General features: G+C 40.2%; 1 long non-coding RNA gene across 1 annotated transcript; it reads right to left on the reverse strand.

Annotated features, from left to right (window-relative positions):
* Positions 1 to 2324: 2324 nt before the first annotated feature.
* On the reverse strand, positions 2325 to 7489 carry LOC133275861 (uncharacterized). The gene is made up of 3 exons (XR_009745705.1): positions 7410 to 7489; positions 6830 to 6939; positions 2325 to 2404 (listed from the first exon to the last, which is right to left on the reverse strand). It is a non-coding gene; the product is annotated as an uncharacterized LOC133275861 (long non-coding RNA).
* Between the last annotated feature and the right edge of the window lie 7656 nt (positions 7490 to 15145).

A 15145-nucleotide genomic window follows, 5' to 3' on the forward strand; every position in this document is an offset into this window, starting at 1 on the left:
ATTATAATGCATAAAACATATATGAATGTTTAAAATATGGAGCCTGTCTCATGAGATTTTTTTTATATTTTTTAACTCTTGGAACTGTCAATATAGTAAGAAAGACTTAAGAAAAAAAGCTGTACTTACATTGTATGTTGTTTACTTTTTTTTCTTCTCCAACACATTCTTCACTTCAGTGGTTCTTGCTTCACATCAGGAATTTGAAGGGGGAAAGTGTCTTCCCATACAGAATAAATTCTGACATGACTCAAACATTCCTAATTTTAGGGTCATTTTAACAAAACCACTATAGATATTGATGATAATGATTTTGTCTATAGCATTCATTTTTAAAGTGAAATTATGGAGATTTTAAAAGCAGGAGTATGTGATCAAACATACTTGATTTTACTTTGAAGAACAGGAACAATCAGGGTAACTCTGTACAATCTACAGCTTTTTTTTTTTTTTTTTCCTTTTGGAATTTTTATTTCTATTGAGAAATGAATAAGCAGCAGGGTCTCTGTCTTCTGAGATCCATCAGGAACTTTACTTCTTTTGAAGATCCTGTGTTCTTTTAGTGTTATATATTCAATGTTTAAAACAAAGGAACGCAATCCTAGCTAAGGTCTACGGTCTCTTTCATCCTAATTTTAGTATTAAAGCTAATTAGTGTATGCCGATATTTTTCAAAGTATATTAACAGGCTCACAGAACCTAAGAGGATAGATGAACATGTACTTTAGTAGCAATATTCCCATTTTTTCAACTTGCTTTTCAACACTATGTGAGATTGCATATACTTCTACTTAGAGTTCATCAAAATCTTTTTTATCTTTGCAAGCTATCCCTTTTCCAATTATCCAGTCTAAACACTAAGGTTTTGCAAAGCAGACCTTTCCAAACAGCTAGATTGAGCTCTGTTTCCCTCTATGCATCTCCACCCTCTTCAGTATTCTTCCTACCCTCTCCAAATAACCTGCATCCTTCTCTTTGTCTAAATGATGCTAATATAAGATCCTATTAGGACAGCGTAAATAATGCATATCTAGAAATCGCACCATCCTCAAAGAGTCAAAAGCAGAAACAATACCAGATTTGTGTTAGGAACCACTGTTAACTGCCTAAAGGCAGTATGACTTTTAATGAAATGTTTGCAATATTTAACAAAAATGCTTATGCTCCTGATATAATTTGCCTATTTACATTTCCTCCATGATATTTTTTCAGGAGTTAGAAAACATGAGTCTTTAAGAAGGAGTTTGTATGAGTCAATGACCCTGTGCCATTACTGTTGTCTGAAATCTTTCTTTAGTGACATGTTTTAGATTTTCATTAACTTTTTTGTATGCGTGTGACATCTGTTTTATTTCAGCTGTCTGGAATAGGAAATGAGGAGCACTTTCTTAGTTGGATTGCTTGTCTTTACTCTAGCATTTACAGGTACCATTCATTTTCCAACTGAAAGATTGGTTTGGAATGTTGTAAAATGATATTCCCTTTATGTCTCAAATTGTTCCTACAGTGTTGGTCAGAAAAATGAGAAACACCTAATTTTGAAGCATAGTTATAGGACCAGGTCACAAGTGTAATTCAATGCTCTTTATATGGTTTTCCCTGGTTGTTCTGATGATGAAAGAAGTGCTGGGAATTTATGAACTTGTTTAGCATGCATGGGTTTTCTTATTCATGAAATTGAAAAGTGAAGATGGGAAAAGTCCCTGCAAACTGATACACTACCTGATCAGACCAGGAAAAAGTCATCATTCATGGAGTCCGGGTTTATTAACAGGGATAATATTTTTATTCAATCCTGTATGAAACCTCACAGCTGGATTTTCCCCCGCAGCCTGTCTAATACTCAGATTCATTTTGTAAAGAATGCCCAAATCAGACTGTAGGCAGACACGCATTCAAAATCCTCTCACTGTGGCACTTATTCTCACCTATGATTTTCCCCAGTGACAAAGTAAGCCAGCGGCATGAGTGAGTCAGAAAAATTACTTAGCACTTTGCTAAAAGAATTGTTCTAGGAAAGAGGTTTAAGGCAAATTTTGCTGGGTTTAGTGTTATTAATGAAAAAAAAAAACAAAAACCCACAAAAAAGAGCAACCCCCCCCCCCCCCCCCAAAAAAAAAAAAAAAAAACAACCCAAAGCCAACCCACAACAGTTAAATCCATTGGGTTGCAGGCTGCAATCGCAGTGTGTTCAGAAAACTTTAAGATCACAGGTACGTGGATTCACTGAACATCAAGACGTCACAAAACTGTAATTGATTTGAACTCTCCTTTGATTACAACTTTTCAAAATTCAAATCTTACCATTTTAATGTTCAGGTGCTTTGCTGTTTGGGACAGTTGAGAAGAGGAAGAGCATTGAATCTGGAACCACTTCAGAATACAGACTGCTGTTAAGCTCAGGCTGTCTAAAAAATGAAGACAAATTAAAGAAAATGGAAAGTGATTTCCTGTTCCCTGTGTGCAGAATTACTTGACCAACACTGTGAAAACTCTAACATTTGTAACTGTAAGTCATTAACCAAATCTTGAGGAGGTCGTTTCCTTTATCTCATCAATACTTTAGACATGAGGGAAGAATGAACTGCTATTTTGAACCATCATTCTTATGTAAAATTTTGCATTATGACCTCTGAAAAACACTTGCTTAATTAGCATATAAGGCAGATTAAAATAGTCTCTTCTGCTCAAAGTTTGTTTCTCTATGGTGAAGAGCAGGTCTTTCTGGTGGGGTTTTTGTTTTATTTGTTTTTTAAATTAATACTTCAGAGCAACAGCTAAGAATAGGCATATTTATTTCAATATGATGAGTTTGAAAGGCTGAGGTGAATGAAAAAAAGGCTTTGAACAGTAGCTCTGCTTTAAGTATAATTAGTTTTATGCAGTTGTTATAAATAGCTGTAGCACATTTTCTCTGAGAACCAAAAGCTTCATCAATATTATTACTTGCTGTGGACTGGTGGTAAAACTGGTGGTGAAGAAAAGTTAAATCCAGCATTTACATTTTTTTTTAATTGAAAAGTGAAATAAATAATGAGTCTAAATTCAAGCCCCTGGATGCTAGCTTGCCTCTGTGTGTTTATGTGTAGGACACGAACTGCACACTCTCTGCCACTAGAGTTTCAGCCCATGTATTGTGCTCACCCCCAGGCCATGGCAAAGAGCAGTAGCACAGCTTGCTCTTTTGTCTTGTGGCTACAGCAGACTTCATTAGTCTCCTTTATATCATGACTATGCAAGAAAATGATGACAAGAAAATGACTGAAAGACAGTGGTGGTTGAAGCCTGATTCAGGTTGCTGAACTGTATTTACAACATGACACCTGCATAGGAATCTACACCTCCTACCTTTGTGGCAGGAAGATGATGAATGAATAACCTGCTTGTGTGGAAATTACATTTTCTCCTTCCAGTCAAGCACACTGCTTTTCTATGGCCATATTTATGTAAGCATGAACACAGCTGTACCCTGGAGCAGATCATTTTTTAACTGTTACACTTATTTCACACCGAGATAAAACCATTTTCTTGTTGGTTTTGGCCAGTATGCTGGTATTTGAACTCGTTGGGTAAGCAACTGTCTTATTCTATGGACTAACAGAGGACATAAGGCTTAGATGGGGCTCTGTAGTGCTTTTCAACACTGTGCTTGCTTTAGAAGGGACAAAAAAACAAAAGAGAAAACATTTCCACGGCTATTTTTTTAGTGGCTCAGAATCAGACTTTTGCCTAATGTCACGTGTATCCATGGAAAGAATGTGGTAAGGCTACAGGCTGCCGCCTCCTTCTCCTCCCAGTTTCCATTTAGAGGCCCAACAAATTTGAGAACAAACCTGTTTCATATTTTCTGCACAATAGAGATGCAACTTCTAGCTTCAGGGGAGAAAAAACCCCAACAACTCCCAGCAAAGTGCATAAGTTCATGAAAAAATCTTCAGCACAAGAGAGACTGCAGAAACTAGAAAATTCAATAGGAGAAACATAGTGCAGTAAAATTTGCCAGATGTGAAGTTAACATAGTGGGAACCAGGTGACTTGCAGGTCTGTTCTTTTTTTCTAGCAGTCATTTCCTGGGTGCCTTTGAGTAAGTGAAAGAAACCTCCCTTTAGCTGGCTGTAGTGTGTTCAGCCCCTGATTCTACAAGTCACACAGCTTTTGTGTCACCTCTGATTACCAAAATGGGGGCAATAGCAGTCCATTTGCCTATTTGTGTTCCCAGTTCTTTACAGCAAGTACCTGTTCCTTTCTTTTTGTTTGTATATAAACCCAAGGAAAACCTTGATAAGACCTAAATGATGGTCCTAAACACAAGGATCTGACCCTGAGCACGCTGAACTAACTTCAAAGTTGAACATGGTTTGTGGGACTGGACCGGATGTCCTCATCAACCTAAATTAGCCTATGTTTATATTTCCCTGCAATAGAAATTCAGTGTGTGTTTTAATAAGCAGATAGATAAGTTTGTCATGAAAATCTGCACAAACCACAGTGTTGGGATTCAGACAGCCTTCTACAGTTCCTAATGCCTTCTTGTGGGATGTTACTCATGGTGACTCCCACACCCATCTTGGGTTCAGCAGGCTCATAGATCTGTGTACAGTTGGGGAGCCATATCCCATCTCTCACATTAAACAGGGGTGCAGTTCAACCTATTTCTGATGTGAGATATCTAGGAACAGCAAAGACAATTCGTGAAGGCAATCACTTGCTCAGTCAGAGCTAGCCCCTTCTTTGCCTCCCCAAGATAATTGTGGTAGACCAACTAGAGATTCTCTGACTTAGAAAGGCTTTCAGCAAGTCTCCCAGTGGTGGCAGACTTGGAAATGAGCAAAAAGCCTTAGCCGCTGCAAGTAAGGTCTGCTGTGTTTAGCAGAAGAGGATGTTGCATGAGTTGCCTGTGAGCAAACAGCCACCAGAGGATATACTGAATTTGTATCATCCATCTCCACTTCCCGTGAAACTATCGATCAAGTGTTGACTAAATGCTGTGGCTGCAGAACCAAAGTGAGCTTTTTGCCATGTGAGTAGAAAAAACATATCTTGCTGTGTGCCTGAAGGAAGCCCATAGTCACCTGCTTTTGTTTGCTGGCATTGTTTCTGTGATTTAATGAGGATACATAGCAAAGAGCTGCAAAAAAACCTCTCATAATGGTTAGAAATAGAGTGAAGCAGCAGCAGCAGGTAGGTTCAATATGTCTCAGAAAGACAAAAGTGCCTATCGGAGACAATTACAACTAAGCATCACAATCTGGAAGCATAAAGTTAATTTCTAACATCAAAAGGCTTCATCTCCTGAAGACACCAGTAGCAAGAAAAGTAGAAAAAACAATTGACAGTGGCCAATTGCACTGATGTTCCTGACTTATTCACCATTCCCAAGTCCTTGGATTCAAGGACTTCATAGAATAATTTAGGTTGGAAAAGACCTTTAAGATCATAAAGATCAACCACAAACTCAACACTGCCACCACTAAACTATGTCCCTATGCTCCACATATCTCCAGCGATGGTGACTCCACATACCTATACCTCCAGGGATGGTGACTTCCTTGGGCAGCTGGTTTCAGTGCTTCACAACCCTTTCCGTGAAATTTCTTCTTTAGGAAGAAATTTTTCCTAATATCCCATCTAAACCTCCCCTGGCACAGCTTGAGGCCATTTCCTCTTGTTTTGTTACCTGGAAGAAAAGACCAACACCCACCTCGCTGCAATCTCCTTCTGGTAGTTGTGGAGAGTGATAAGATCTCCCCTCAGCCTCCTTTTGTCCAGACTTAACAACTCCAGTTTCTCCAGCCACATTTTGTAAGACTTGTACTCTAGACCCTTCACCTTATACATACATATAGTAATTTTTACAGATGTCTTTTTCTGTGGATGACTGAGTTGAGATACTGAAAAAGACTGGAATTTAGAAGGCTTTGTGAATTTATCTTCTGGAAAGATTAATATCAGTGTTTGGGTTTTTATTTATATATAAAAATATATATAAAATATATATATAAATTCCAGATACTGTATTGCCAACGTTACAAAATCAGAATACAGAAATTACAGAAAAAGAAAAAAAAAAGAAATAAATAATTAAAAAAAAGAAATAATCTTAAACATGAAAAGCTTGGAGAGCACTCATATTCTAAATCAAAGAGTTTTTCATAATCCTAATTAGACCTTACGCTCTTTCCCCCACACATGCAGATGCTTAACTTTTGGCTTGGATCGGACCTCCTTCATTATCAAAGGGTGAAAGAAGGGCCCAAATGACCTGCAGAGCACTCCAGTGTTGAACCAGGTGTCCCAGGAGGAGGTCACTTTAGAGATGGACAATACAAGTACAATTCAGCTTGACTGGAAATCCAGTGTAAGAATTTCAGGGTGACTTGTGGAGTCATTCGCTTATGCAGCTACAGATGTACTGCTCACATGGTTTTGTATTACAGGACATTTCGAACTACAAGCTTCAATCTACAAGCTGACTGTTAGTTTACCAGAACATTAATTCTGGTCATGTCCATGAATATAAGCAGAATTTCAGGCCCTCACTGCAATATTAGATGGCATGTAACTGAAAATTAAATATATATTGATATGGAAAACCTTAAGTGAGAAGAAAGACTAAGGAGAACTTTTAATAGCTGTGTTACACCAAGAAAATGCTAGTTATCCAATGACCCCTTATTCTGCAATCATTCAACTGGACACAGCTGATTATATCTGTCCTTCTAGCATACATTTGGTAAAAGGAAGAAGGGAAAAACAAGGAAAAAGAGTGAACAGTCAGAATAATGACCCCTTATATTTATATGGAGCCTTACATCCCTATACTACCTACTTCAGGGATGATAATGAGACCCATTAGCAAAGCACAGGTACCCCTGGAGTATAAATGTATATTCATAAATGGAGTGAGAAAGACCAGAGCTTTTTAGAACATCATCAATTCTGTCAGCAAAGAAATTTATGTGATTCATACATGCATTAACAGAAGCAGGCAGGTAATCACACCCTATTTCTCAGAAACAGAGTCCTCAGCCTGCTGGCTAATTATGTCAGCAACAAGCACCCCAAATTCTAGACACCAAACACTAGCCTGAATGACATAACAGATTTGTTTGACTCATGGTAATTCATGCTGGATGGGGCTTCAGGACCCAAAATACCTTTCAGAACTACTGTTTTAATCTTACTATTTCATTTTTAAATCTCTTCTTCACTCTCATATAACTCTTAAAAAAACCCAACCAGACAACAACAACAAACTTGTATGCACCCTCCACCTTTCATCCAGCATAACAGAACATCCACCAGAGCTGATCTACACCCACCCTTTGGTGAGAAGCCTCTTGCTTTCCTCTAGATTCTGAAGAATACTGCACCTAAAAACTGAAACCTCTAGAATGAGAGTGAATTACCCTATGCAGTTTCTTGCCAGACCGTTTGGTGCTTTAATGACAAACGTAGAACAAATGAGACCACGGTCAACAGTTCTTCTGACAGTCAGTGCTAGTGATTTTTGTTAGCACCCTGGTAAAATAGCAGATTACAGCTATTAACCAGGCAGTGCTTCACCTGGCTTCCTATCATGCTACAGATTATCCATCTGAGCTTAACTTGCAGCAGGTAGCTCTCATTTCATATCCATGGGACACAAAATCTTTATTTGTCTGTTTCTTGGGACTCACAGCTCACCTTCCTACCTGCAGGTTTGCTTGCCTTATTGAATGAGAGCAGCAGGATCCATGCAGCTGACACTTGTACTTCACTCACATTCACAATAAAAACAGTTCCTGACAAACACACACAGAGACACACACACACTCACACATCCATAGTGCCACTTAAGATTATGGACAGACAGGGCAGAAGAAAAGAGGGAGCTGCTCTTTTCCTTGCCATTTTCCTTGTCCTGTGGAATGCCTGCTGTGAATGAATATGGCTGCAAATATAAAACTCATGTATCAATATCAACCCCTGAACGTGAAAATATAAGACCCAACACCTTGAAATTACGGGATTGCTTCCAATATTTACCTATTTTTAAACTTAACAACCTTGGCAACATCTCTTACAAGCATCGCTACATAGTTTAAAAGATCCCTTGTGAGAGAGAACCAAATTTTAACTGCAGGGAAATACTGAAGTCACTTGGCTGCAGTGAAACTGCAGGGGCTTGGGGTGTTTTTCAAAGCAAATGATTCATTTCAGGATTCTTTTTCTTTTTTCTTCCCAAAAATGTTTTGGGCTTTGGGGTTGGTTTGTTGGGGACTTTTTTTTGTTTGTCTTCATTGTCGTTACATTCTTACTATGAAAGATGTAGCTTTTTTAAGAAACAATTAAAAGCTATTACATTTCATATGTAAAAAAAGGTTGCATGTAAAAGGGAAATCCCCACCTAAAGAGCATTAGCCTGTGGGAAAGATACTTATATATATGTGTGTGTATATATATCCATTTCACCAATGTTATGAAATATTTTTGTTTGTTAAGTTGGCTAGAAATAAGCCCTGAAGCAGCTAACACAGCTGAAATGCTGAGGAATAAGGGCAAATTACTATGGATGAGCAAAGCAACAGTTGGACTCTCTTCAGAACTACATGCACGTGCAAGGCCACACACATCCAAGAATTTGGGGTGCAAAATTGGTAGGATATCAAGCTGTACTCTCATTTTTTTAAATGCACCACTCAGCGGCTCTGCCTGCAGGTGGTGGAACACCTCCAGATGTTGCTGTGAGAGCAGCTCTGAGCACATCAAAAAACATCTCCTCCACAGGCATTTCCAGAGAGCAGCTGGCAGACATTTGGAGCAGCTTGTTACTGTGAAGGACCCCAGAGGGGTTAGTGCTTTGTACCACAGTGCTTATGAACGTCAGAGCTATGCTTGCTAGTGCTTTCTGCTGTGCAGTGTAAGTCATGCCTAGGTTACATCCTCAATCCAGCTCCATCTTGTCCTTCACAGGCAGAACAGTTCATCATTTTAGCACTATTATTATTAATAATAATATACTTAGGCTGTCTGAGGCAGCCGGAAAAAGGGGCTTAAGATATTCCTTAAAAGAGACAAGCACACAGCTGGCTGCGGGCAGCAGCGGTAAGCATCAAAGGGCTTGGAATGGAGGAGGGAGCCAGAACCATGTGTGAGGGAGGTGTTTTCGTGGCAGGCGCTGTCCCAGAGAGACAGAGCAAAGGAAACATCACAAAATTATTCAGAAATTCAATTTCAAGATGAGAGACCAGAGGCAAGGGGGCTGTTAGGAAATACTGAGTTGTATGGGAGAAAGACCACAAAAACTTGGTGTCAGTAAATGGCGGGGAAGCAGGGAGGGCAGCTGCTGAAGACAAGAAAGCAAGCAATGGCCATGACAGAAATTTCTTCAATCACACACAGCTGGACAGAATCAAATGGAGTCATTATATGATTTTGGGTTAGTCTAAACCAGTGCTGAACTGAGAACCTAAGATAATTGGGGGTGAATCAGAATGTACACTCAAGAAACGCCCCTGAGATGCATAATTAAGACCCTGATGTGACCTATATGCCTACATTACAGTCCTGATAATCTCTGCTATATCTATTTTGCACGCACTGAATGCTGTGCTGACAATCTGAGTTTATTGAGGGACTGAGAAGACTTCCCTGGAAATATTAAGGGTATCATTAACCTTTTTCATTACCATGAGCTTGAAGTTAGCTTATCCAGAGGCTTAACACCCCCTTCCCATCTGTCCCCTTCAGTGACACACACGCAAGCAGAATCTTCACCCTTGCTTCCCTTTGCTCCACTCCCCCTAACTCTTCTCAGCTTCTGAGTCACACCAGTCTTTTCACTTTGCCAGAAAAAGTGACCCAGCTCCACTGGCAAATAACACAAGGAAACTCAGCCCAGCCAAGGTATGCGCTTCTTCACTTTTATTCTGTACATTTCCACACAAGTGACAATACAGAAAAAGTGGTCAAAAGGAGCTGTAACCATCTCTTTCACTGGGGGCAGGTTTCCTCTTTCCCCCAGTTTAAAATCAACTTGTTTAGCAACACAGTGATCAAGATACTTTGTATAAATAGGAAATGCAAGAAAATCAGGGAAGAAAATACTTTCTCGCTTTGTTACAAAAACACCCTCCCCCTTCCCATATTCCCCTTCACTGCTGATTACATGGACCCTGATTCTCTGTTACATATAGTTTCACTTCATGGGTGCTGCTGCATGCCTCTGATTCCTTTTGCCAGCTGGCAGCCTCATGATGCACAGCTCTGGGGCATTATGCATGGGGTCAGGCAGCATAAAAGAGCCCTTTGTGATGTTATTACAATTCCTGGAACAGATGTGGGTTCAGATAATAGGATATGTACAAATACTGGAACTCTGGATGCCCATGAAATGTTGACTGAATATGTGCATTTGTTGTTTGGCTTTACTGCTTTATTCAGGGGACTAAACACATTATGGAGTGGTCCAGATTCTGACCTCTGTCACATGTTGGTTCACCTGGAATGAATTCAGTGCAGAGCAGATCAGGATGTGTCATTTGTCCTTCCTCCATCATCTCTAGGAAACAGCAAGTGAGTATCTATATATCACTATATAGCCTGTTGGAAATTCAGCCTTTCTATCATGAGCCTGTTCATTTCCGTCCCACATGACAATGACTCCTTCTTAGCCTTGTTCCTTTTTGCAGGAGACACCTTCAGTTCCTCAGCTCTTGGCTAACTGTTGTCCTTGTTCTTTATCAGTTTTCATCTCTCATTTGCCAATTGACTAGCGTGGAGGCCAGAGAGTCTGTTCTCTCAGCTGCTTGGATTTGTTCCCCAGGAGCCTTTCGCATCAAGAAACTCAAGTGGTGGTTTCTGGCCTGTTGGAAAAGATACTGTGATACCTCAGTGGTAGGATAGAGATAACAGAAAGTGGTATTTCTGAGACTGGCTCTCCCAAATGAAAGTCTGTGCTCAATGAACTCAATGTGATGGAATACAACTCTAAAATTCAACAAAATACTGTTCTCTGGAGGAAGGGCAAGCACCAGAATGTTTTCATTGACTGGAAGTATCACCCAAGTTAAAATTTTTAATACAAGGTAGCTCAAACATGGAAATCAAACACAAATAGTACAAACTAGCTTGTTAGAAACTTGTATCCTTCAGCACTCTGCTATCTCGATTTAAGTCACCTAGCTAAAAAGCCTAAGACAGGGCTGCTCCCAACATCCTTAAAAAAATGGTTCTAAAAGAAGTAGGATGTTATAGTAACATTACAGACACAACAAAAAACCTCATAGTTAATATACAGCAGGTTTTGGCCTCACAATACAAAGCGCATTACCTATGTATGTATGTGGAGGTGATACTATCCCCATTATGCAGATAAGAAAACTGAGGCATGGGAAGGTTAAATAACTTACCCAAACTGGCTCAATGACAATGGAAGGAATAAAACCTCAACCACTTGATTTGCTGCCTTCTTCTCTACCCCTTTGACCACAGTACCTCCAGAGAGATGTGCTGATGATTTACAACACACAGCAAGTGCTTTCCCTGTTCTGTGACGCAGCCATGTGCACAGTTAGACTTGCAAACTAACATAAGACAGAAGCACATCATTAAACAAAGTTATAATTCGTTGCATAACCTTAATGTTTTGTAATAAAATAGATCAATTCTTGCTTAGAATAAATCCCCACTGAACTAGCAGTGCCAGTCTCATAAACGAGGTTCAATCTTTGCATACATTGCATTTTCATTTTCATTTTCACGCACTTGCAGCTTGATGAGTATTGGTCTATAGGAGAATTGTGTTTTCCACAACACATCTTGTTTTTTCCCAGTGCAGGGCTGCAAAGCTGTAGCAGTTCTAAAAGCCATGAAGAAGAAAAGCAGCAGTAACAGCAGCACAAAGGCAGGCCTTTAGTTTGTAGCAAACTGTTCTGCTCACTGACTCAGAGAGGACACTGAAACCAGTTGTGGACTGCCAGAGGGTTTGTGTTGAAGACGCAGAACTCGAGTCCTCAACTATATCATTAGCTAGATTTTCCAACATCTTTCAAAAGCCTCCTGCTTCCCAAAAGCTGGCTGCATGCAAAATGACTGGCATAGGGTTTACAGGACAAAAAAATAAGGGCAGAAGAAAAATAACCTTCATTTCCCACTGTAAAAGCACGTTTCACCTTGCTGAGATTTCTGCAGGGAAACACTGGCATTTGTGTTCCATGTTCCCCTTCCTGATGCATTGCACCCTGACAGGCCAGCAGCCAAGGCTGGCAGCTCCTAAGTCCATTTGGAAAGGGATTTTAACCCTTCATTTTTGCAATAGAATTACAGTACATAGAGCATATGCAGCCCATGGTGTGAGGGCATCTAGATGGCACCCATTACAAAGGGCAAATCCACAACAGCTGCTCTGAGAGGAAACAGGCAGAAAACCGCATCCTGAGGCTGCCCCCTGCCCTGGCACCAGGATGAGAAACAAAAAGAGCATGGCAGAGCCTTTAAGAAAGGAAGGTATCTCCTACAGCTTTCTGATGTCTGTATGTGTTTTACACTCCACCTGGCACATGGTGGGGTGTCTGGAATATGTAGCCTCCAAAGAGTTGCTGCTTCTGCCAGTAAGGTGATAGATGGGTCTGTCTGCACATAAGGCATCCCCCCACCCCTTTGCCTTCCCCCAGATCTGTGAGGTGCAGCAATAAGCTAAAGAGACAAAGCTCCCAAGAGCTGCTTAGTGCTTTGAAGGCTCAGCCACTTATTTTCTTTTCTCCCAAAGCTGTTGTGTGATCAAAGGAGGCAGACGGAGGAGAATCACTCTGCAGTGACATGTAAACAGAACAAAAAACCTGATAAGCCCCTGCCATCTTCCTGTGATTTTTCTGAGATATACGTTGAGCAGAAAACCATACAGTAGCAGGGCCAGCCATTTTGCATGAGAGATCAGCACATTTGCTCATTCGTTAGAAGCAGCTGCCACTTCTCACAAGCACGTAATGGAGCAGCACTATCACATTTGCCTAGGCGAAGATTATTTTACAGGAAAAACAGGAAGGGAAGGAAAATTAGATTGGACTTTTTTTTTCCTACTGATATTAAAACTAGGTCTGAAAAGGTCAAAATCAGCTCCTCGGGTGTGAAATACCCAAGTCTATCATGCTTCCCATCTGCTTCATTCTGAGACATTACAACTGCCCTCAGAGGAGCCTTTAGTACTGCACATCCAGCTCATTCCCAGTACAGCAGAACTGCAACTGGACATGGGCAGAGGAGATCCAACAATCTGCATGGTCAAGCAGAAGTGTCACAGAGGCAAGCACGAGGAGGATTTTGACCTTTCCAGTCAGAAATGAAGGTAGCATGAGGTAAGGAAAGAAGAGGTGATCCAAGAATAAAGACTTCAGTAAGAAAGGTCTGAAAAGGACAGATAAAAAAAAAAAAATAAAAAAAAAAAGAGGAAAAACAAAAAGCACAAATTTAAACAAAATTATGTTGCATTTTCTTCCTGTCACTAGTTGCCAGCAAGTTCACTCTTTTTGTAGCTTTGACATGAACATGCTGCTCCTGCACAATGTCCTTATGGACACTCTTAAAATAGTACCAAGACCACAGGAGAAAACAATGTGCGACCGCACCCATCTCCTATTAAAGCAGGCACATCAACAACAGTTTTCCCATTCTGATCAAGAAAGTATCCTGATACTGGGAAAAGGGCTGAAGCTGGAGACAGGAGAAGAAAGACAGCTATTCACTTTGTGGCCTATAGCCCAATCATTTCTTTTGTGGTGGCATTGTTTCCAGTCATTTGGAAGGAAAACCTCTGGTAGGGCTAAGGAGCAGGGAGATGTGTCATTGCATAATTTATGGCTTATGTCTCACTTCTTGAAGCTTCAGGATGTGCAAATAGAAGGGTGTGCCCCACCAGCCTCTGCAGTGAAGAATGGGATACCTCCTGAAGCTGGGTGACATAAATATTGGGAGCAGTGAGCTTGGATAAGAAATGCTCACTTTATTAGAAGTAGAGACATCTAATTATGGTACATAATTACTCATTACAGTGACACTCAATAGCTAGTATTTCAACTCCCTACCCAGAAAATAGCAGTGCTTATGGAAGCCATTCTCTAGGGTCCCTGTTCCCAGAGGCCAGCTTTTTTTTTTTACTGATTTTGACCTGTTTTCATTTTTTTGTATGAATGTCATAAAAGCCTTAGAAAAGTGGGACTATTGGAGCCCAATTAGCCAAGTAGTAATCACTCATGTCTGCTGCATCAGGGCTGAAGAGCTTCTTGAGCTGCTTCTCCATACCTACAAACCTAACAGGTTCCTACAGTTCCTAGACAGGATCTGGGTTCTCAAATACACGTAGGAACAGGGACTGACTTCTCCCTCTGCTCGGCCACAGGCTGAGGATAAAGCAATAACTGAAGGTCATTAATGCAGTTGGAACCAGAAAGACATTTTTCTCATTAAAATAAAGTGTAATACTGAGAAATGAATTGCTACTGTGGTTCATGCCTTAGTACTCAGATAATTGCTGCAGCACTTGTCATAATGGAGCACTGGATTGTCACCATGCACACTTCACTGAGTTACACATCAAGCAGACTCCGAGACAGGGACTAATTGAAGAGCCAGGTGTTACACTTTGCCTGAAAAAAGAGTCTGGCTCTATATGAAGCAATTACGAACATAGTACTATACTGCTAAAAGAAGTAGTGCTTATTTCTCGCATGTCAAGATGCTACAGCTTTATGTATTTTCTGTATGAATGATGGAACTGTTAACATATTGGTGAACTCTGAAATAGCATTCCCAAATCAGGCTTCTCTTTCTAGTAGATGAGGGCAATATAATAGAAGTGAATTTCTGAAGAAAGTAAGTCTTTCGCTTGCTCAGATATTCACCTTCCTGCATGTGTCTGTCAAGAGAATCGCTGCCTTAGATTTCACAAATCTCTTTCATATAGGGGATCCAAGAGCATAAGCTGACTGTTTTTAAAGGGCTAAGCACCAAAACATTTTCTGAATTATAGATGTGTTTATGTTCAAACAAATGCTTTTGTTGCAAGGTATCCTCCTTCTCAGATTTAAAAGTTGTCAAGTGCTACATCAGAATGAGGGGTTTTTAAATGAGCTGCTTGTCTTCCTCAGTCTCTGAGTAACTAGATACA

This window comes from Pezoporus flaviventris, unplaced genomic scaffold (assembly GCF_033815535.1).
Source record: "Pezoporus flaviventris isolate CSIRO_AGI_PZ_B2104156 unplaced genomic scaffold, CSIRO_AGI_Pfla_v1 ptg000002l, whole genome shotgun sequence".
Lineage (NCBI taxonomy): Eukaryota > Metazoa > Chordata > Aves > Psittaciformes > Psittacidae > Pezoporus > Pezoporus flaviventris.